This window comes from Dasypus novemcinctus, chromosome 17 (assembly GCF_030445035.2).
Source record: "Dasypus novemcinctus isolate mDasNov1 chromosome 17, mDasNov1.1.hap2, whole genome shotgun sequence".
Lineage (NCBI taxonomy): Eukaryota > Metazoa > Chordata > Mammalia > Cingulata > Dasypodidae > Dasypus > Dasypus novemcinctus.
The window spans coordinates 91,081,614-91,103,720 of record NC_080689.1 but is presented as its reverse complement, the minus strand read 5'-3'; the positions used below and the strand labels follow the sequence as shown (position 1 = coordinate 91,103,720).

At 41.1% G+C, this 22,107-nt stretch overlaps 1 pseudogene; it reads left to right on the top strand.

Annotated features, from left to right (window-relative positions):
- Nucleotides 1-1,061: 1,061 nt before the first annotated feature.
- On the top strand, nucleotides 1,062-2,071 carry LOC101421749 (ataxin-7-like protein 3 pseudogene; annotated as a pseudogene).
- Nucleotides 2,072-22,107: the final 20,036 nt, after the last annotated feature.

Sequence of the window (22,107 nt, the reverse complement as noted above, 5' to 3'; positions counted from 1 at the left end):
CTGACTTCAAAAAAATTCGTTTTACAGGGAGGAGCACATGATAAATAATATTCTGCAGACATTACAAAACAATTTTCTCTGAGATTTCCTTCCTTGCAGCAATGGTTTTACTCAGGAAAGGAAGTGCAGTGTGAACCGAGGTCCATTTCATGATCAACACTGTGCATGAAAAGTCAGAGGAAAAGAGAAAATTTTGGACAGTATAACAATTTTAGAGATAAAAAATTATTATTCACTAATGAGTTTAACTTCTCCTGCAAAGTAAATTCCTTAATGTCCCCAAGGTTTTTCTCTTTAAGTGGAGTGTCCCAAAGCACGTATTGTTTCAGTTCTAATTAATAGTAAGTTCATTCTCTGTAATTTGTCTCCTTAAGAGCCCACTACCTTAGGAGAGGGTCCCCTCCAGCACTCAGGAATGGTGCTGCACACACCCACATCATCAGGGAAGGCGTTCCTTCTCATCAACAATCCACCTTTCTTTTGGTCCACATCGTATTTGGGATTGGAAGATGCTAATAATTTCTTCAGGTTTGCTCTCTACACCCATGTGTTTTTCCTGCTCTTTCATGAAGTTACTTTTAATATACATATACAAGTATACTTATTTGACTTCAGCTTTACTACATAATTGATAGGTTTCCTGCTTCGGTACAATATAATCTCCTTCCATGTTTACACCATTCATCATGGATGACATGATGATAAAGCAGGATGTTTCAAGCAGAGTAACTGGCCCAGAACCGTCTGCCTAAATATGGGATAGGAAATGTCTTCTCTGAGTAGGGGACAATTAGCCTCATTCATGAATAGAGGAGGGGGCTGGCCTTCAAAGCTCAGGAAAGAGCACTTCAGAGGGTGGCAGCCCATATCCCAGACGAGGCCCTGGGCCCATGGGAGTCGTGAGAAAGCAAGGAAGGACCCATGGCTCTGGAGCAGCCACCACCATCTGTGAGAAGAAGGGCCCTGAAAGTACCAGATCCCAGGCACCCCCTGGGCGCGCCTTGTTGCCGCCCGCTATGCCGTGAGCAGTCAGTCAGAGCGCCATCTGCTCAAGGCTACACATGAAGATGGTGGAGATGCCTTTGTCTGGCCTGGATAACAGCAAACAGAGCCCATGCTCTGGAGACACATGCGGACCTGGTTGAGGATTCTTGTTTGGGTTCTGCTTTGAGGCTTTTAAAGTAGTGTGGCTACTACTTCCTGGACCCATTGGACCATGAGGCAGGAAGAATTTGAGATCATGGACCTGACAGGAATATTCGTCTTTGAAAAGGTTCTTAACCAGTGCAAGTGAAAGTAGTGTGTTTACCCAATTGCAGCCACAGCATTGCTGCCTCCTGCTCTGCTCCCCATCTGGAGAAGTGCCTGGGAACATGTGGGAACAGCAGCCGCAGCCTCCAGGTTGCCAATAGCAACAGTATGAACAAGTTTGAAAGTGACCAAGTGGACGATGATGACATCAATGACAACGACTGCTCCTATAGATCAAGAAGAAATCCAAGAGAAAATCGTTAAGAACGGCAATTCCACTTGAAGATCCAAGTCTTAAAAACACAAAAACTGGGAGTTTACCAATTCAGATCCTTTTAAGCATAACAACTCCACTGGAATGAACTATGGGACCCTGGGATCAGAGTAGCTGGGTAGCCTGCTCACCACGCAATGTGAGCTGATTTCAGTGCACACCAAGAAGATGTGCACAAGATGCACAGTACTTCCTTCTGCACACAGATGGGCAGCGGTGAGTGTGCAGATTTCTTCCTGGGCCTTCAGCCATCCTTCCAGAGGTCAGAGCTCCCTGGACAATGACAGCTCTGGCATGACTGACAGCCAGGCCCTATCTTCTGGCCCCAGGGGGACAGCTCCTCTGAGCTCTCATCTTCTGATTCGGGCCAAGATGAGTGAGAATTAGGGAAGGGGTCTAATATCAACCCCTGGGAGTCATGGAATTCTAAGAAAAAGAAATCCCATTTGAGCCTCATAGGGACAACCTCCAATCTGGGCTCAGCAAGAGAAAAAGCCAAAGCCATCACCACTTGCAATGCCCAGAGTCGATGATGACATCAACTGAACTGGAGCAAGGTCTAGCCTTTGGCTGAGCAGAGCCCTCTCTCCCAGCACCACCCAGGGGCATAGCCTGGAAAAAGGACGGCTGCTGCAGCTTTGGGCTTGAGAAGCCTAGTGGGCCAGGCAGGCAGAGGATCCAATTATGCACCCCAGGGGGGGAGGGTCCTCTGCAATGGAGCATGACCACTCAGCGTGCAGGACTCAGGCAAGGATATGTGATGCCTTGGGCACAAGTCTGGTGGGAAACTGGTTTTCTTACTTATTCTTTGAGTTACTGGATGTCCAGCTAGACCAGGGGCCTGCCCTTGGCACTGTGCTGATCACTGCCTGCCCCCACCCCAGGCACTAGACTAAGCCCCCTGCCGACGGGCACTGAAACCACCCGGGAGGCTGTGGGCTGGAGGCTGAGCCTGGAGCACCCTCCCCCAGCTGCCCTCAGCCATGTGAATGGGTCCAGTGCTTGGAGCTGAGGGGCAGAGCTGGGCCATGCCCTGTCTGTGTGCAGAATCTTATCATTTGTTCCCATTCCCAGGGAAGGTAGGTGCTGAGAACTGTGTGCTGAGGTGGGCATCCAGAACAGCCGCCGCCTTCCCTGCCCCTTACAGGGGCAGCCCATTCCCCTCAGCCCCAACGGCAGCTCTTGGCAGCAGGAGCTGTCCTTTTTTTGGGTGACAGGAAAGGGCCACCAGCCTCTGCACCTTCAAGGAATGGGAAAGGGAAGGGTGGGAAGAGGGAGCTGTGCATCAAAATTACTGCTCCCTATCCCTCCTCCCTGACCAGAGCTGGTGAGGGTGGATCTCAAAAGTGAGAGGGGAACAGTGGAGCTTGATTTAAAATAACTTCTTACATCATTCCCTGCCCCTAGATGGGGCCCACCCTCACTGTCCTAGGGTGACCCAACGTTCCTCTGCCTTCCTTCTCCCACTGTCCTACTGGGACAGCCCAAGCTCCCAGCTGCTGCTTGACACATGCTCTTTCACCTTGACCAGCTTCAGTTCCTCTCTCAATGCTCCTGACCCTGACGCTTGCTCTGTTTCCTCTTCCTTGGCTGCTTTTAAGTTATTTATTTTGTTCTTGTGGTTTGGGGCTCTGAGGAGAATCCTGATTCTGTGCTTCTCTCCATTTCCTAGGATGGGATGTGAAGAGGGGTAGGCTGTGCTCTGGGTCAGGGGAGTGGGACAGTCTGTGGGACTGTCATGCCAGTGCACCCACCTGCCTGGTCTACGTCCTGAGATGTGCTCTCCCACCACCATGCAAGCAACCCCATCCCCACTCCCCCCAACCCTCAGGAGCCGAGCTGGAGCACCGCAGTCCAGGGCTGGGAACAGAAATGTGTGATTGGGATGGAGCTGACCCTGAGCCATGTTCTCTGGCACTTGCTAGATATGTCCCCTGCCCTGCTCCCATGAGGAGCCCACCTATATTTGGATAGTAAGTAACCAGCGCTGACTGGACTGATTGGACTGATTGGACTGATTTGAGTTAAGGACCCCAGAGGATTAAGGGAACAACAGAGATAGGGCTACAAACCCTTGTCAGGAACAAGTTCCTTGTCTGGAACCCAATGTCCCCCTGAGGTGCTTCTGAAGGTGACTATAGCTTGATTACAAATTGGTTTACCCAAGTATTGTCATTATTTCTTAAAAAGCCAAAAGGCTTTTGGCAGGAGTTAGAATAAACCCTTGGCCTGAGCTCCTCTGTCCTTGACCCTCCACATCCTTCCCCTCTAAGGGAAGCCAGAGGGAAAGGAGGATCTCAGCCAGCCTCCAGCTGCTTCCAAAGGAGGACTTGGGGGAAGGTTGAAGAACAAGGGAGGAGGGCCAGTGGTCACTCCCCCTCTGAGAGGCAGCCTCAGCTCAGATGCTAATTCACGCTTTCCCCTCTGTCCTCTTCCTTTCCCCTTTTTAACTGGAGGAGGAGAACTGGGAAGTAGTTTGGGAACTGCTTTGTTCACATGAAATTCCCCATTGTTCCTTGGTCCACCCCCAGGGCAGAGCCCCCAGCCCAGACTGGGGAAGAGGAGGACTTGATCCAGCAGAGATCCTGAAGGTACAAACCTCTTTCATTCTGGGGAGAGGGCAAGCCCCTACCAAGTAGTTGAACAGGGGCTAGAAGCTCCCCACTCCCCCCTCAAAGAGCAGGGTGTGTGGGTTCCAATTTCTATCCGTCCCACCCCAGTTAGGTGTTGTCTACCCTGTGTCCTATCAGTATCTGAATGGGTGGGGGAGATTTTGTACTAATTTCCACAGCAAGTGGCTTTTCCTTCCATACATCACTCCCCCTGTCCCCCAATGCCCAGGGGTCACCCACTTGTCAGTACCTCATACTGGGGTCATTGGGGGAGGGCTGGGGCTCATGGTGTCCTGTGGTCTTGAGATGCACCTGTCATCCATCCTGTACAGGTAGCTCACCTTGTAAAAGCTGTGTGTTCCCCTGCCCTCTTGGCTGCTGTAGTAAATAAACAGCATCTCCCCTTGATAAGAAAAAATGAAAAAACTGAATGGCACTTGAGTGATGATGGATTGGATGTTTAAGACAAAAGATATACAGTGCAAAAGTGGACAGGGGCCTGATCCAAGGAGCACATCAATTGATTGAGGTTTAGGATGAATACTGTGAGAATTCATGCAATAGGACTTAGAATTAATTTTGGTTTTACAAACAATAACACTCAGAGGATGCAGAAAGTATGAAATTCATATCATCTCAGTGATGGCTGGGAAGATCACCCTTCTCTCTTTTTCTTCTCTGAAATTATAAATGATTTTAAGAAGTGAAATTTCCCAAATATTCCCAAATGCCAAAATTCCAATTGAGACTCAATCAATCTTTGGTAAAAAATCATATTGTGGTAAAAAGAATTCTAAAAACTCTGAAGACTCCTGCCCCCTGGTATATCTACACCTTCTCTGTTGAAATACTAATTCAGATACTGCTGTGAAGGGATTTTGCATATATCATTAAATCAGTTGACTCTAAGTAGGGGAGTCCTTTAAATCTTGGTGGACTCATCTGCGACAAGAACTCAGATTCATAGATAAGTGTGATTTGAAATGGAAGAATATGTCTGAATTTGATTGTGGAAATCCAGGGTGCCATGTGACAAGGAATGTGGGCTGGCTCTAGGGGGCAAGAGCTGACAGCCAGCACAGACATGGGATCTCTGCGCTACCAACTAAGGAAATGATTCTGCCAAACCACATGAACTTGGAATGAAACTGCATCCTCTGGAGAGAAAGTAGCCCCATTGATTCTGTGATTTTAGCCTTGTAAGAACCTGAGGAGAGAACTGTCCACACTGGACCCAGACACCTGATCTAAAAAACTCTGAACTGATAAATTGCTTATTAGATACAAAATGAGAGAAAACTAATACATATATATATATATATACACATATATATATATGAAAATGAACCACATGCTAAAAGGAAAATTATCAATCCAAATAGAAGAATAATCATCCCATTTAGCTCATGGCCAAATGATGCTGGCACCTGTCTCTTCTCATGCAATATGGTTTGCTTTATGCCCCGTTTACCACAGATGATTTCCTGACATGTGACCACAGCCACACGATCAGGGCTGAATACTGTGCTGTGAAAATACAAGTAAGAACAGAGCTAGCTTTGAAGGTGGTCAGGATCTGTCCCCTCTGGTTTACATGACCATGTTCTCTGCAACTGGAGAAATTCTAGACAGGGCTGTGGTAAGAGAGGGTCGTGAACTGGGGACATCCCAGTTAGACCCTAACCTCACTGCTGCCTGCACATTTGCTTAAGAGCCTGGACTGTTCCAGACTCCTTCTACATTGTACAACACATCAATTTTGCATTTTTGTATTAACTATGAAAAAAACCTAAACACCTTATTCTTCCATTTATTTTAGAATTTATAACTCTGATGGATTTAATATTGTATGCTCCTGTTGTTTAAATGGCAAAAACTATTAGTTCTTTATAGATTAAATCAACTTGGCAAGTTTATTGGCTCACCACAGCTCATACTACCCCATGCCAATGCTGGGGGGCAGTCAACACAAGTGCTCCTGTTACAGACATAAAATCAGTCTGAGAGATACATAAGGCCTGATTCTCATGCAACCAGATCTAACATGCTTCAGGGTTCTCAAACAATTCTACATAATCTATGGAATTCTTATACTGATTATAGCTACAGGGCACCAATGAATGTGATCAGTTACTTCAGGCATGAGTAAAATAATGTAATGAATTAGGAAAATCTTAATATAGAGGCAAAATTAACCTTTAAATTGAAATAATGAGATTTGTTGCCAAATGCATAGAATATTGATGTACAGAATAAAATATGCTATATTCCCTTAAAATGTGAGCATTGCGTTAGCAGTAACCATGACATTATTCTGTGAGTTCACAGAACAAATTCATAGAAACCAAATGCATGCAGTGTCCTGATTTGGATTCTGGAGGAGGAACAAGATAGGAGTATAAAGCTAGTTAAAACTGAATGAAGTTTGGAGTGTACTAATAATGAACTAAAGTAAGTCTCTTATATGGCAAATGTGCCACGATTATGTAGGATGTTAACATTAGGGGGAAATGGGGGCAAGTTGATTAGGAATTCTCAGGACAACTTTATAACTTTTATATGAATCTAAAATTATTTTTAAAAAGTATTTAATAAAATATATGGAATGATAGCTCAGTATAGCTGAGTGAACATAGTATTTCACCAAGTGAGGTCGGAAAAGTTAAGGTCATGGGAGATAATCCTACTCAAAATCATGTCTCCATCTGTAGTGACATTTAACCTCTTGCAATGGATATTCAGCATCTCAATTTGCAATAGGAGCTGCACAACTTGCAAACGTGTTTCTTCGACTCTTGATTTTCCTGACCTCGTTGGACCCTTTGGTCCAAACAGCCCTACTTTAGAACATACTCTCTAAATGGAATGAATTTCTAGATCTATGTATACTGCCTAGATTATTTCTTAAATTGGATCTTTCCAAGAACAGTCAAGTTGTTCTGCTGACTTTCCTTTCCTACCTCATATGCACATTCACCCTTAAATGTTTTACTAGATTAAGTGACTACTCGCTCTTCTTACATTGGCATTTCCATGGATTCCAAAACCTGTGCAGCAAGAAATGAAGTGGTTTTCCACAAACCCTCGAGGGTCAACATACAGAAATTGAATGACTCTAGAAACTCATAAATTTCCTGTGGTGCCAAATATTTCACACCCAGCAAACTGAAGGAAGATCTGTTTGAATTATCAGCCCAAATATTCCAACTTGGAATTGTGGAATTTCAAAACTCAGAGCTTGAGTCCACATTGTTTATATTTTTCTCTACAAACTTTTAATAACAACTTGGCTGAATACTTTGCTTTTATTTCTCTCTTTATTTTTTTTAAATGTTATATTAAAAAAATATGTACTCTCCACCCCACTCACCCCACTCCTCCCACAGCAACAACCTCTTTCATCATCATGGGACATTCACTGCATTTGGTGAATACATTTGGGAGCACTGCTGCACCACGTGGATAATGGTTTACCTTGTAGTTTACACTCTCATCCAGTCCACCCAGTGAGCCATGGCAGGATTTATAATGTCCAGTAACCTTCCCTACAGTACCACCCAGGGCATTTATCTCCAAGTCCCGAAAATGCCCCCCACATCATCTCCCTTCTTTCCTCTCTCTTCCCTCAGGAGCTACCATGCTACTTTCTCCACATCAATCCTACAATTTCTTCCATTACTAATCATAATAGTTACAAAGCAGAATATCAGTAAATCCAATCTAATGCATACTCTATTCCTCCATCCTGTGGACCCTGGCACGGTTATGTCTGCTCCACTTCTATATCGAGAAGGGGCTTAGATTCCAATGGATGATGGATCCAATTCCCCTACTTGCAGCTGTCGGCACTCTTAGCTTCCTTGTGTGGTTGTTGACCTTCACCTGCCTGTTCACAGGCCAGGGTAAGTCCAGTAAACCAGAGCATAGTAGGTGCAAGCCTGCCGAGGCTCAGGGCCTGGCTGTCACATGAACAGTCTAGAGATTGAGGTCTCCTGAATAGTACTTGCATCAAACTGAACATGACAAGCTCAAGCCTTCTCACTTACTTCAATAATGGGATTAAAAATTTCCAACTAATTTTCAGTATAATTTGAAAAAATTTTACAAGATTTCTTTACAAATTATTCATTAAAATTGAGGAAAATGAAGTTACTTTATGTATTTTATCAAAGGCTCAAGATTTCTGAAAATTAACTATAATTAGCAGCAAAGAGAGAAGGTGTGAAATGGATTATTTTGTTTTTATTCAATATCAAAATTGCCTAAGTTCCTATTCAATAACTATCTGTGTGCCTGTGTGTTTATGTATAGAACTGTGTGGTTAAACAACATAGTATGTACATGAAGCATCTGTAAATTTTTATCAAGAGTTTCTCTTTGAGTTATTGGAATAGCACAAGTTGCCTTGATAAAAGTATCAAGAAATTTCTACCAAAATTATTTAAGAGAAAATCTCATTAACATTGCTTTACTAATTATGAAATAATACTATGCTTACATTTTGCATTGCTGAAATTTGTTCTGTCATTATCACACACGTTGATCAGTTGTCTTCAATAAAGAAATTTTAAATGAATGTACAATAGCAGTCTTAATAATAGGAGATATTTGACCTCAGAATAGATAATTTTCTGAAGTTTTCTTTATTGTCCTTCCCTGTGAAATAGGGTCACTGCAGATGGAATTAGTTAGATGAAGATGAGGCGATCCTGGAATAGGGGACCAAATCCAGGCGCTGGTGTCTTTCTAAGGAGGGGACGTGGAGACTCGGAGCCACGGAGGAGGGCGGTGTGAAGAGGGGCAGAGAGGCAGGGGCCCCACGCCAGGCACCGCCCAGGACTGGGAGCCCCCGGGCATGGAGGGGCTCTGCTCGCAGCCTCGAATGGCCCGGCCCTGAGGACACCTGGATATTGAACCCCGGCCTCCAGGACTTTGTAGCAGACGCCCTTGGGGTCGCTGGTGCGCTCGTGCAGGCGTCCACGCTGTCCAGGTGCGGCCCAGGCCCACCTGAGGCGGTGCACGTGCGCTGGCCGCAGCGACCCCAGGTGCCCCCTGGGTCACACGCAGAAATACCTGCCTTTGAAGAAGGCTGCCCGGGTCGGGGCCTCTTCATCAGAGTCAGCGTCACACCTGAGCGCACGTCCTACGGGAGGGATGCGGCATCTGGTGTCTGGGGTTCCACAGGAGGGGCGCGTCCTCTGGTGGCGCAGTGGGGGACACGGACTCCCGCACTCCCTGCAGCTGCCAGGTGAGCACTTCATCCTCCTGGGCAGCCACGAGCGCAGGGGGCGCCTACAGCGCGTGGTGCTGGGGCAGCATGATGGAATGAGCGGCCGAGACGAGGCCCAAACATTCTAAAAATATGATGAAAAATGAAATCAATATTGAATTAAACTGTTTTCTAATGGAAGCATCTGAGGTGATTGATGTAAAATAGACATGATCTGTTTGGAAAATCATTATAGACCTAATGGAGAAAAAAAAGTCACTTTACATTTCATTCTTGCACACACACACAACACATGGAATTAAAAATAAGCAAACTAAATTTAGAAAAACCCCCATTTGATCTAAATGAAATCGCATGTTTCAGAGATACTTAAATAAAACTTCAGCAAATATTTGTGTGGTGTTTTGAAATAAAATTTTCCCTGAGAAAAAGATGCTAGTAATCTGTCACTAATGTGTTTTCTGGTCAATATGGACAGCCCTCATGTCAGACAATAAATGTCAACAAAACTTTAGTGCAAGGTATACAATTGTTACCTTCTACTTATTGTCACAAAAAAAATCGGTAGTTAATTTTTCCTTTAGCATTCACTCTTACTTTCTGTTTTCATTGCTGCCAAAAAATTTGCTCATAAATGAAACCCTGGTATAAAACTAAAATAGACATGACTTACCTACCTTAAGATAAATGACAGACCCACTTTAGCAAAAGAATTTATGTTGCCCTCTACATAAATAGAGGCAGGACTACTGAATATTTTCTCAAGCAAAAATTTTATATTTGCTAAACCTATTATTTTCAGTGTTTTCCATTGTTTATACCAAGTTCAACCTGGCATCTTTGTGCATCAAGGTGGACACAGCACAGACCAAGACCAGTGTACCCAAGAGAATGGAAGGGCAGATACATCAAATATTTCACCCATCATCTTCTGAGACTGGATAGAGTTAGCTTTACCAAGAGGAAAAAGAAAAAGGGCCATGAAAGCAAGAATGTTATTGGAGGTCTCTCACAGTTTTAAACAGAAGGTAGAGAGACAGCTTTGTTCTCTACACAGGAATCTCCTGAACTAAGATTATAGCAGAAACCAGAAGCAAAAACAAACAAACAAATAAATAAATAATCATTAAAACCATCAAGAAAATAAAAAGATAAACAACACATTTAAAAATGGGAAAACGTTTTAAACAGACACTTCTCCAAAGAAGAAATATAAATGGCTAAAAAGCGCATGAAAAAATGCTCCAAATCTCTAGCTATCAGGGAAATGCAAATCAAAACTACAATGAGATACCATCTTATTCCCATAAGATTGGAAGCTATGAAAAAAACAGAAGCATACAAATGCTGGAGAGGATGTGAAGAAAGGGGAACACTCATCCACTGCTGGTGGGAATGCAGAAGGATCCAACCATTCTGGAGGACAATTTGGCGGTTCCTCAAAAAACTAACCACAGATTTTCCATATGACCCAGCAATACCACTGCTGGGTATATACCCATCAGAACTGAAAACAAGGACACAAACCGATATATGTACACCAATGTTCATAGCAGCATTGTTCACTATCGCCAAAAGTTGGAATCAACCCAAATGCCCATCAACAGATGAGTGGATCAATAAAATGTGGTATATACACACAATAGAATACTACTCGGCTGTAAGAACAAATACACTACAAACACACGTGATAACATGGATGAATCTTGAGAACCTTATGTTGAGTGAAGCAACCCAGGCATTGAAGGACAAATACTACATGACCTCAATGATATGAAATAAGCAACCTGCCTCAGAGAGCTAGAGACTGGAAAATAGGCTTACAGGAAATCGGGGGGTGGAGGAAGGATGTGAGCCGACGTCTGCAGGGGTGGTATCTATGATGAGCTGGCGGTAAGTATGAGCACAAAGAAGAGATAAAATGGGGGCAAGGGGTTGTCTTTGGGTGGGGCTTTGTGGGTTTGAGGGGGACTGGGGATGGGCGGATGGGTAATATTGCCCAAAAAATTGGGGGGAGGGAGGAGCAATATATGAACATAGGAGAGTGTCAGGTGTTGGTTGAGAGTAAAATGCTGAGAAAACCGTATCAAAATATAATTAGGAGGGTTAACTGTTTAGGATGCTCGGAGGGGATGGTCTGATGCGGGACGGACTCCTGGGGAATGTCTGAATGCTCATTTTGCCAGGGTGGGTTGTACCATTGGGTAGAGACCCAAGAAGTGAGAGTTGGGGTGGACCCACATCCTGGGGAGGACTAATGCCATCAAATAGAGGGAACTGTATCTCTTGAGAGAAAGGGTGGCTCCCAGGGCATTAGGGCAGTTGAGCAAGTCAGGCCCTGAACACTGTTGCAAGTATCTCTGGATGTGGCTCCTTGGGAAATGGAGATTGGCTGTCGCTGTGGGCCCCAAGGGGAGGGGAAAATGGATGTTGAATGGATGGAACCAAGGTAAATGTGGGGGCAAGAGAGGAGTTTCACGAGAGTACACGAGGATGAATATAAAACATGTAATATTACATCAAAAACATATAGGGGATGACAGACTGATAATGTAAACCATAATGTAAAACATAGGATAACTAAAAAATTTAGAAAACTGTATATCCTAAAGTATGGACCACATTGTAAGCACAGATGTCACCTTGTTTGAAAACTATTATTTCAGAGTCTGTACATCAGTTTCAGTAAATATGCTATGAATAAGTTAAAAGATTATCGCTGTGGAAGGGAAAAGGTTTTATGGTGGATGTGTGGGAGTACTGTATATTGTATATATGAATTACTGTGATCTAAGACTCTTGTGAAGAGAAGCTCAATAATTAGGAAAAAAGAAAGAAAAAGATAGGATGTAGAAATTTTTCCAAATCAATACATACTCTAGATCTAACCTTTAAACTTATCGGTATATTCCATTTTACTAGTAAGGGAACCTGACATTATATTGGGATTCGCTTTACAGGAAGTTTTGGATCACAGAGTGGTTCAACAATGGCAGCGGAGGAATACTGGTATGGGATGTAATTGACAGGCTATATATGGTTGACAGGGAGTTATACAGGGCATATGTCCAGGGTGCATGGTAATGTTTAGATAAACTCATAGTGGAAACAATTAAAAACAACAGGTGGCGGGTACTGGGTTACTGGCCGGGGGTCTCTTTCATGGTCCCTAGGGGAGCAGCGGCAGTCCCCCAGGTGCAACGGTAAGGACCAGGAAGGAATGAGGGTCCAACAGTGGGCTCCTGATACTAATGACTATGCTTGTGAGCCTATATGCCTGCAATAAGAACAAGGCCTAGAGCAGCATTGTGCCTGGGAGTTTCCTCCTGACAGCCTTCATGTTACTCAAATGTGGCCACTCTCAAAGCCAAACTCAGCATGTAGATGCAGTGCATTCCCCCCAGCGTGGGACATGACACCCGGGGATGAGCCTCCCTGGCACCGAGGGATCACTACGAAATACCAGCTGATGATGCAACTAGAAAATGACCTTGAATTAAAGGTTCAATGCGGCTCAGCAGAATATCCCTGTCTACATATAATAACATGACTTTAAAATGCTGTTTGACCTAATGTGAGGGGGAAATGGAAAGGACAAATGAGTTTATATGGCTATGAGTCTCTAAAAAAGAGTCTGGAGGTTGTCAGAAGGATTGTCCTCATGCACTCCTGAGCAGAGTCTCAGAGACAGTTAAAGTAGATACAACCCCAGGTATTGGTTCTTTTGAGGGCTAAAGAGACCCACGGGTTCTATGGTCATGGCAGATGGGGTTCACTGCCATGTCAGTTGGCCCCTCTTTGGAGCTGCTGTTTCTGCATGATGGAACTGGACTCAGATGGGATCTCTTTTCATGCTACTTTACTGGAATTGTAGTTGGTGTTGGGGTTTAAGATATATTTAGGGGATTTGAATCTCTGGACTGACAATATGATAGCTACGCCCTGAACCTCAACAGACTTCAACGCCTACACTCTGATTTATTGGACTTACCCCACTCAGCTAACATGGAGTTGAAGAATGTCCACCAACACACCATGGAACCTAGAGTGTCTACAACTGAAAGCAGGAGGAGTGCATCCAGTATCCATGTGGAATCTAAGCCCCCTCTTGACATAGATGTGCAATGGACACAACCAATCCAGTGTCTACAGAGAAAATGTGGCATTGGTGTGGGAAGGGTGGCCATGGTGGCTGCTGGGTGCAGGGAATGGGAGGAAGACATGAGATGGGGAGGCTTTTTCGGGACTTGGTGTTGTCCTGGGTGGTGCTTCACGGACAATTACGGGACATTGTAGATCCCCCAGGGTCCACTGGATGGAACGTGGGAGAGTGTGGGCTATGATGTGGACCATTAACTATGAGGTGCAGTGATGCCCAGAGATGTACTTACCAAATACAATGGATGTGTCATGACGATGGGAGAGAGTGTTGCTGTGGGGAGTGTGGGGGGTGGGGGTGGTGGGGTTGAATGGGACTTCATATTTTTTGAATGTAATATTTTTTAAAAAATGAATAAAAAAAACATCAAGATATCTTTAACTGTAGCTATTACCCACACTTTCTGAGATTATAAAGAATATGAAACAAATGTTAAAATGGGAAGTACACTACAAAAATTTCTATAAAGTCGAATGTTTTCAGATATTCTTGAAGAGATAAAGTGTACAACTACAAGAAGAAGAAAAACTCTGAAAGTTTACAAAGATCACATAATCCACTAATTTCTGGGAATCCCAAATTAACTAAATATCAGAATCAAGTGACAAACTGATCGAAAATAAAAATTTGAGACACATCTGGACAAATTGGTCCGAATTCCCAGAATTGGACTTTGGAAGTCTGTTCTGAGCAAAGTCACCAGAATGTATGTCCTGTCTGCACAAGTCTGTAAATGGGCATGTGGAAATTAGCATTGCAAAACAGAAGCTCTCCTAATGACATCAAGAGAAGAATAAAATGTTTTTAGCATGATTTCATGAAGATTGAGATAAATAAAGCATAACATGATAATTTTTTATTAGCTTAATAGTAAAGTAATGGCAACCTGCTTAAGGATTGAAAAAATGACTAGGTAATTTTGAAATTACAGATCTATCTCCTATTTAATTATGATCATCATAAGAAGCAAGATGGACCATAGTATTCAAGAGAAGAGCATAAAAAATAAGTTGCATCAGATTGTAGGGCATTCTGAGGTGTGAGGATATATTTTTTAATATGATAAAGACTCAGTCTCATAGACTGAGAAGAAACACCCACTTGTCAAGTTTGGAAGTGATGGCAGCACTCACTTGTGGTCTAGGTGCCAGCCACTGCCCAAACATGTACATGGATAGATTCATTTAAGCCTGACAATAATCCTACAAAACTAATACAATTAATATATCCTTGTACAGCAGAGCAGTAAAGTAGCTTAAATTCCCAGGTTTAGGCAGTGTCAGAACTGTAAAATATAAAATTCATACTTTAGGGATCAAGATCATGGAGATGACTGTCCATCTTTTGTGTATTGCAATCTTTTCTTAACAAATCAATTTTTTGAATACATATCAATAAAGCGTGAATTCATCCAAAGTGTACAATCAATGCTGTTTGGTACAGATGATATTTAGTCAGATTTTTGCATATTGATCTTGAATCCTAACACTCTACTGAAGTCATTTATTAGCTCTAGCAAGGAAGAAAAATTCCTGACTATTATAGTCCTCATTTCTCTAACTGGTCACGTGGTCGAAGTTCATTTTCATTACTACCTTCTTCCACTGCCCATTCCATGTTTCCATCATCCTCAGTAAGCACCTCAGCTGTCCGTGGTTCTTTGCTGAAGGGGATGAATCAAGCCTTCATTCCTGAAAATACTGGGTCATGCATAGTCCTGCCTGGGTTTACTTGTTCCATTTTTCCATTGCCTTTAATCACAGGGCATGGTAATACTAGGAGGTTCCCTACATCATCTCCTGCATTGCAGGCAAACTCTTCCTTACCTCCATTGTGTAGTAGCAGTCCTATTTCCTCTTGATAGTCAGGATCAATCACTCCAGCCAGTAGAGTAATTCCCTTCTTTCTCTTTTAATTCAGATGCTTGAAAAGACCAAAGTGGGCAGGCGCCAATCCTAACTTCCAGATCAATAGAATAGCTTTTGTGTTTCCTGGTGGTAGCACTCCTCCTTTTGGGATTAAGACCTGGAGATCAGCTGAGCTTAAGCTTGCAGGGACAAGAAGCAAAAATTTTCCTAGCACATCAATAGGGTAATTTTCAGTGGTGCCACCCACATTTCCACCCCTTGATTCCAGGAATGTGTAACTCAGCTATGGGAAAAATAGCACCATAGAATGAATGCTGATTCAGAGCATATGATGTTTCCTGGAAAGCATTGTCCAAGCCCTACAGGTACTGTTACCTAATTAACAAGGTAAGTGAGTCCTCAAAGGACCATTACAGTGAGATGGAAGAACCATATATTCTGTTCGGTTTCTCTCTCATTCTCTATCATCCAAAAGTCAGGTTATAAGTTAACATCCATTATTATAACCCTAGTATGCAGAAGACTACCAGGCCTGTAGTAGATTGCAACTAGTATTTGTTAAATATATGAATGGAAAGGTAAATAACTAAAACCATCAATTATATCAACATTATTTACAAGTAAAATAGAATTCTAATCTATAAACTAGTGAGTAATTGAGACTTTTTTTGTATTTCACAAATTAACAGAAATAAAAATAGGTTAGAATAGCCATAAATATTCTGGGGAAATAAATTTTTATACAGAGTAATGCAACCAAATATGACAAATATTTTGGGTTTGAGTACTCTTGCATGCAAATCAAAACTGGACTGGGTTTAAGATAAGAAAAAAATTAAAAGACAAAGTGAATACCGTGTAGTTAACAGATCTGATCTCATTGAGGGAGGGAGCACAGAAAGTGCATTGGAAGTTAAATGGCATAAACACAGTCTGGGAAATCACAGAAAGAGAGAGAAATGTTCCCTCTCCTACCACAGATAAATGGTGGACACCCCTGATGGCTACATCAGTGCTGGAAGCCAGTCATGAGACACTGGAGGTTGAAGGCATCTACTGATGCCATCTTGGGAGAGGATACAGTCTGAAATGTTTTACACAGAGAGTCCATTCAACAAATGGTGCTGGGAGAGCTGGATATCCATAACCAAAAGAAAGAATGAGGACCCCTATCTTACACGGCATACTAAAATTAAATGGATCAAAATGAAACAAATACCTACATTTCAAAGCAAGAACCATAATGCTTCTAAAAGAAAATGTAGAAAAATATCTTCAAGACCTGGAAGTAGGTGGCTGTTTCTTAAAGGAGATAAGAAGACTGAGATTGGCTACTGAAGGTTTATATATGTAGAAGTTTTAGTTAACTTAACTGTAAAAGTGTGGAAATGTACAGAGTTGATGGTAACACATTTTAGTGAGTAATAGCTGCTTTCTCAATAAGACTGTGGGTGAAAATACTAGTCTAGGGATGTAAATGCCAACTGAAAGAAAGTTGGAGATTAATTAAGGAACGAATAGCATAGTAATGTAAAATGTAATATCCACAAGTTTGTTCTGTAGTTTTCTTTTCTGGTGACATCTTTATGTGCTTTTGGTGTTGGGTTATTCTGGCATCATAGAATGAGTTTGGCCATGTTCTCTCCACGTCTAATTTTTGTAAGAGTTTAAGCAGGATGGCTATTAGTTCTTTCTGGAATCCTTTATAGAATTCAACTGTGAAGCCATTAGATCCTGAACTTTTCTTGGTTAGGAGGTATTTAATGACTAATTCAATATTTGTGATTGGTCTGTTGAGTTCATCAATTTCTTCCTTTCTCAATGTAGTTATTGTGTGTTCCAAGAAATGTGTCCATTTCCTCTAAGTTAGGAATCTTATTGGCATACAATTTTTCATGGTATCCTCTTATGATAATCTTTATTTCTGTGGGATCAGTGTTGATATCCACTCTCTCATTTTTTATTTTATTTGCACTATCTCTCTCTCCTCTCTTTGTTTATCTAGCTAAGTGCTTGTCAAATTTTTTAATAAAATGCTTCTAAAAAAAATTTGTTTCATTTGTCTTTATTTATCTCCCCTTTCTCCCAGATGTTTCTCTAGTCTGTCTGCTCATCACTTGCTCACTTTCTCCAGGACACAAGAGGAAATCAACAAAGGACCGTCCACATGATATGTGAGTGCCTAATAGCCTGAGCCACATCCACTCCCTATGAGTCTGCTTGCTTGTGGTCTGAGCTTGTGGCAGTAGCAGAGTGTAGCTCTCTTGTGGTGGTGTCTAGTTATGTCACAACATCATATAACACTGTTGAGATGTTAGGAGGCATCTACTTGTCTTCCATTATAGAAGGCACTGAGAGCTGAACCTTGGACATGTGGTAGGTAGGTGCCCAAGTGGTTGACCTACATCTGCTTCTCAGAGTGTGTCAATTTATAAATCTTGAAGAACTAGTGTTTAGATATTTTTAAAAATTATCACGCCATTTAGTTCTACTCTACATTTTGTTATTTCCTATTTTCTGTTTTCTTTGGGATTAGTTCTTTCTTCTATTTCTAATTCCTCCATGTTTTCAGTTAGTTTTGATCTTTGCCCTTTTTTTTTTAATATAAATATTTATGGCTATAAATTTTTTCATCACCATTTTTGCTGCATCCCATGTGTTTTGATATGTTGTGTTCTCATTTTCTTTTATTACAAGGTAGTTACAGATTTCATTAGCCATTTCCTCCTTGACCCACTGAATATTTAAGAATGTGTTATTTAAATTCCATTTCTTTGTGTCTATTCTGATTTTCTGCCCCTTATTAATTTCCAGCTTCATTCTGTTGTGGTCAGAGAAATTACTTTGTAATTTCAATCTTTCCAAATTTGTTGAGTCTTTTTCTGTTATCAAGCATGTGGTATACCCAGGAGAATGATCCCTGTATGCTTGAGAAGAATCTTCACTGGGAATAGAATCTATTTCAATATACCAATTTATTTGCTCATTCAAAAGGATCAGGTCCTCATCTATTAAAATTTTGTTATGAGATGCAGAAGTTCAGTCCCATCTTCAGGCTCCACTTTTTACTCTAGGTCTCTTTCTATGTCCACACTATCTAATTCTCTTTCTATATCCATACACAGTTACTTCCCCTCAACATCTCTCACAATTGTTAGATTCAACTTCTAAAATCCTGTTAATTTTGATATTTTTCAATTCCTCCCATGAATTACAAATATTCTTTATGCCATGTATCATGATGAATCATTTTCAGAAATTTTTCCACTTACTTTGCCAAGATCCGTAAGAGGAATCATTGTCTATGTCAGCTATGGCTTACATATGTATCCATGCCCTGCAAAATGTTTGTTGGGTTATCAGGCATGAAAATAGTATGAATTTCATCAATCAGAGTTCTTGGGTGACCAAGTGCATTGTCAATGTACAGTAGTATTTTGAAAGAAATCTTTTGTTCTGAACTGTAGTTCTACATACTGAGCTTAGTTTATTCAGCTTACCATGTTGTAAACTGATGGGCTTTCATTCAGGATTTCTTGTTCAATTTATAGAGCACAGGCAGAGTAGATTTTGCATATTTTCAAATGGGCCTGGGATTTTCCCAACAGTAAATGAGCACAGGTTTCAATTAAAAATCACCAGCCACATTAGTACCTTACAAGAGTGTCAACCTGTCCTTTCAAGTGAGGACAATAGAGAAAGAAGGAAGCACACTCAAAGAGAACGTGATTTTTATTTTTACAATTTCTCTTCCTGTTGTCAAAATCTTATCTACAGGCCTTTGACAAGAATTTCTCCTTTCTTGTAAAATGATGTACATTACAGAAATCCCAGTAATATATTTGCTTGAGATGAGGCCTAAGATCCCAACAAATATATTAATTTATCCAAATCAAAGGAATCATTGTCAGGAAACATCAATACTGTTTTCTCATCAGCCCTTTCCCAATAAAACAGAGATATAGTAGTCCTTTAGGAGAAATACTAGCAGAGAAAATTCTGGCTTACAAATTAGCTAACCATATATTGTTTCTCATGGAGTTATAGAACCATATTTCCCAGACATTTTTAATAGTGTGTTTTATCTGCTTAGTATTCCAAAAAAACTTACTTTATTCAGTAAGTTTCCAGGTAATTCAATTCATGTCATCAGACTTGGGAAAATATAATTCAAAACAAACCATCCTGATAATCATGAAACTACACCAAAAAGGTAGAAAAGAAAGTAAACAGTTGGATTAATCAATTAAAGCAGGAATGTGATGCACATCCAGACAATACTCTAAAGATTTTGCAAAGACAGAACAAAATATCACCTTTTTAAACAACCAGTAGGGTAACAACTCATTATATACATGTTCTCAAGGTAAATGGTAACTTGTCCTCAGATAAGAAAAATTGACAGCTCCATTTATCACAAATATTAATAGTTCATCTAAAACTCATCTGGAAATAGAGTTGAGCCTTTGGCTTAGTTAATTGTTTTTATCCTTAGAATCATAAAATTCTCCCTTTATATCACACGAGATAGATTCTTAACCTGGAGCATGTAGTCCAGCTCCTCTCCCCAGAAAACTGGAGAGAATTGCATTATCTTCCAGATGATTCCTTTTCCAAGCGATGGTTCCCAGGTGGTTGAGAGAGACATTCTTTGGTTTTAAAGATGGCAAGATGACAATTTAGCTTTCTTTTTTATTTTTAAAGTGATTTTAGATCACATAAAGATACATCAAATATATAAGGATCAACCCTTATATACACCAACCCTCACATTTTCCCCCATTAACCTCATCTTGCATTAGTGCGGTATTTTTCTTACAAATTATTCAAAGCATCCTAAAATATTACTACTAAATGAAGTGTATTTCACCAACCCAAGCTATTACTATTTTTTAATCATTTATACATTAACATAGAGAAAAATAAGTGTATATAGTAAAAGTTGTGGACTTACAAGGAAACATGCATAAAATTATGCTGGTGTCATTAATGTCCTATAGGCAAATAAATGAAATAAAAGATATGAAAGGAAAAAAAATTATACTGGTGTCTCATACATCAATCCATCATCAATACCTTGCGTTGTTTTGAGACATGTGTTAAAAATTATGAAAGATTATTGCCAATATCTTACTAACTATAGTCCTCATCTTACATTTAGCATACCTTTTCCTCAATCCACTCTATTCCAATTTTAAATCTATTTTGATGACAGAAATTGTTAACTTAGAAACCAATCATGCACAGGTGCAGAATTCCCAAATAACATCCCTCTGCCAACATACCACTCTGTGGTGGAACATTTGCTATAGATTATTGTTGGGGACGATTGGTTAGGGCGTGCGCTAAGATCAGCAATGCCAATAGCATGGCCGCCGGAGTGGAGCCCATTTCCTGGTTCTTCTCCCTCCCTGCTCCTTTGTTCTCCATTTCCCGCCACTGCCCGGGCTGATAAGGCAGTACGCAGGAGCAAGGTGCGAAACTAAAGTCTGCCCTCCACCCTAGCAACAGCAGCTACCAATCCCTAGCCCCTACCCCCTCACCCTCCACCCCTCCCTTCCCCAAGAGTATAAATGCTTTGTTCTCGCAATAAAATTTTACAGCTTGATCCTCACCCTGTCTCGCTGTCATTCCTCGCGTCTCCTGTCTCACCATTCTCCACGCAACCACGAGCCCCCGTCCCATGCCCCGCTGGCTGGGGCAATTACACTAATGACAGATTATGAAATAATATCATCAGATCATTATCATGTCCATCACACACATTTGGCATACTTTTTCCATACTCCCCCATTATCAACACAGTATATCTTTGGCATAGATGCATGATTATTACATTATTGCTATTAGCCACAGTCCATAGGTTACTCCAATTGTGTTTTCCCCATGCTTCCCCACAGTCCTACCATTCTGAAATATGATATACACCTGCTCGCAAATTGACAAGAAAATATGGGCAAATCATATTTAACAACCCATCAAATGAATTATACACCATGATTAAGGGGTTTAATCTCTGATATACAACATGGTTCAACCAAAACAATCAATCAATGTAATAAACCATCTTGGCAAACTGAAGGGGAAAAAAATCACATGATCACCTCTATTTATGCAAAACAAAAAGCATTTGAAAAAACATAGCATCCATTCTTGATACATACACTTGTAAAGATTGGAATAGAAGAAAACTTTCTCAACATGATAAAGTGTATATATGAAAAAAACACAGGTAACATCATATTCAATGGAGAAATACTAAGGTTTTCCCTCTAAGATGTGGAAAAAGACAAGGATGCCAGCTTTCACTGCTCTTAGTTAACATTGTGTTAGAAGTGCTTCCTCAAGCATTTAGGCAAGAAAAAGAAATAAAAGGGATCCAAATTGGAAAGGAAGTAGTAAAAATTTCACTGTTTACAGATGACAAGGTCTTATACATATAAATGCTCCCAAAGATCTATGAAAATGCTTTTAAAGGAGATAAATGATTTCAATAAATTGGCAGTATATAGGATCAACATGCAAAACTCAGTAGATTTCCTGGACAAATAATTAGCAATCTGAGGAGGAAATCAAGAAAAAAATCCTTTACAATAGCAACCAAAAAATCCAAATATGTAGGAATAAACTTAACTAAAGATGTAAATGACTTGTAAACAGAAAAGCTGTGCAACATTGTTAAAGGAAACCAGGAAGACCAAAATAAATGGAAG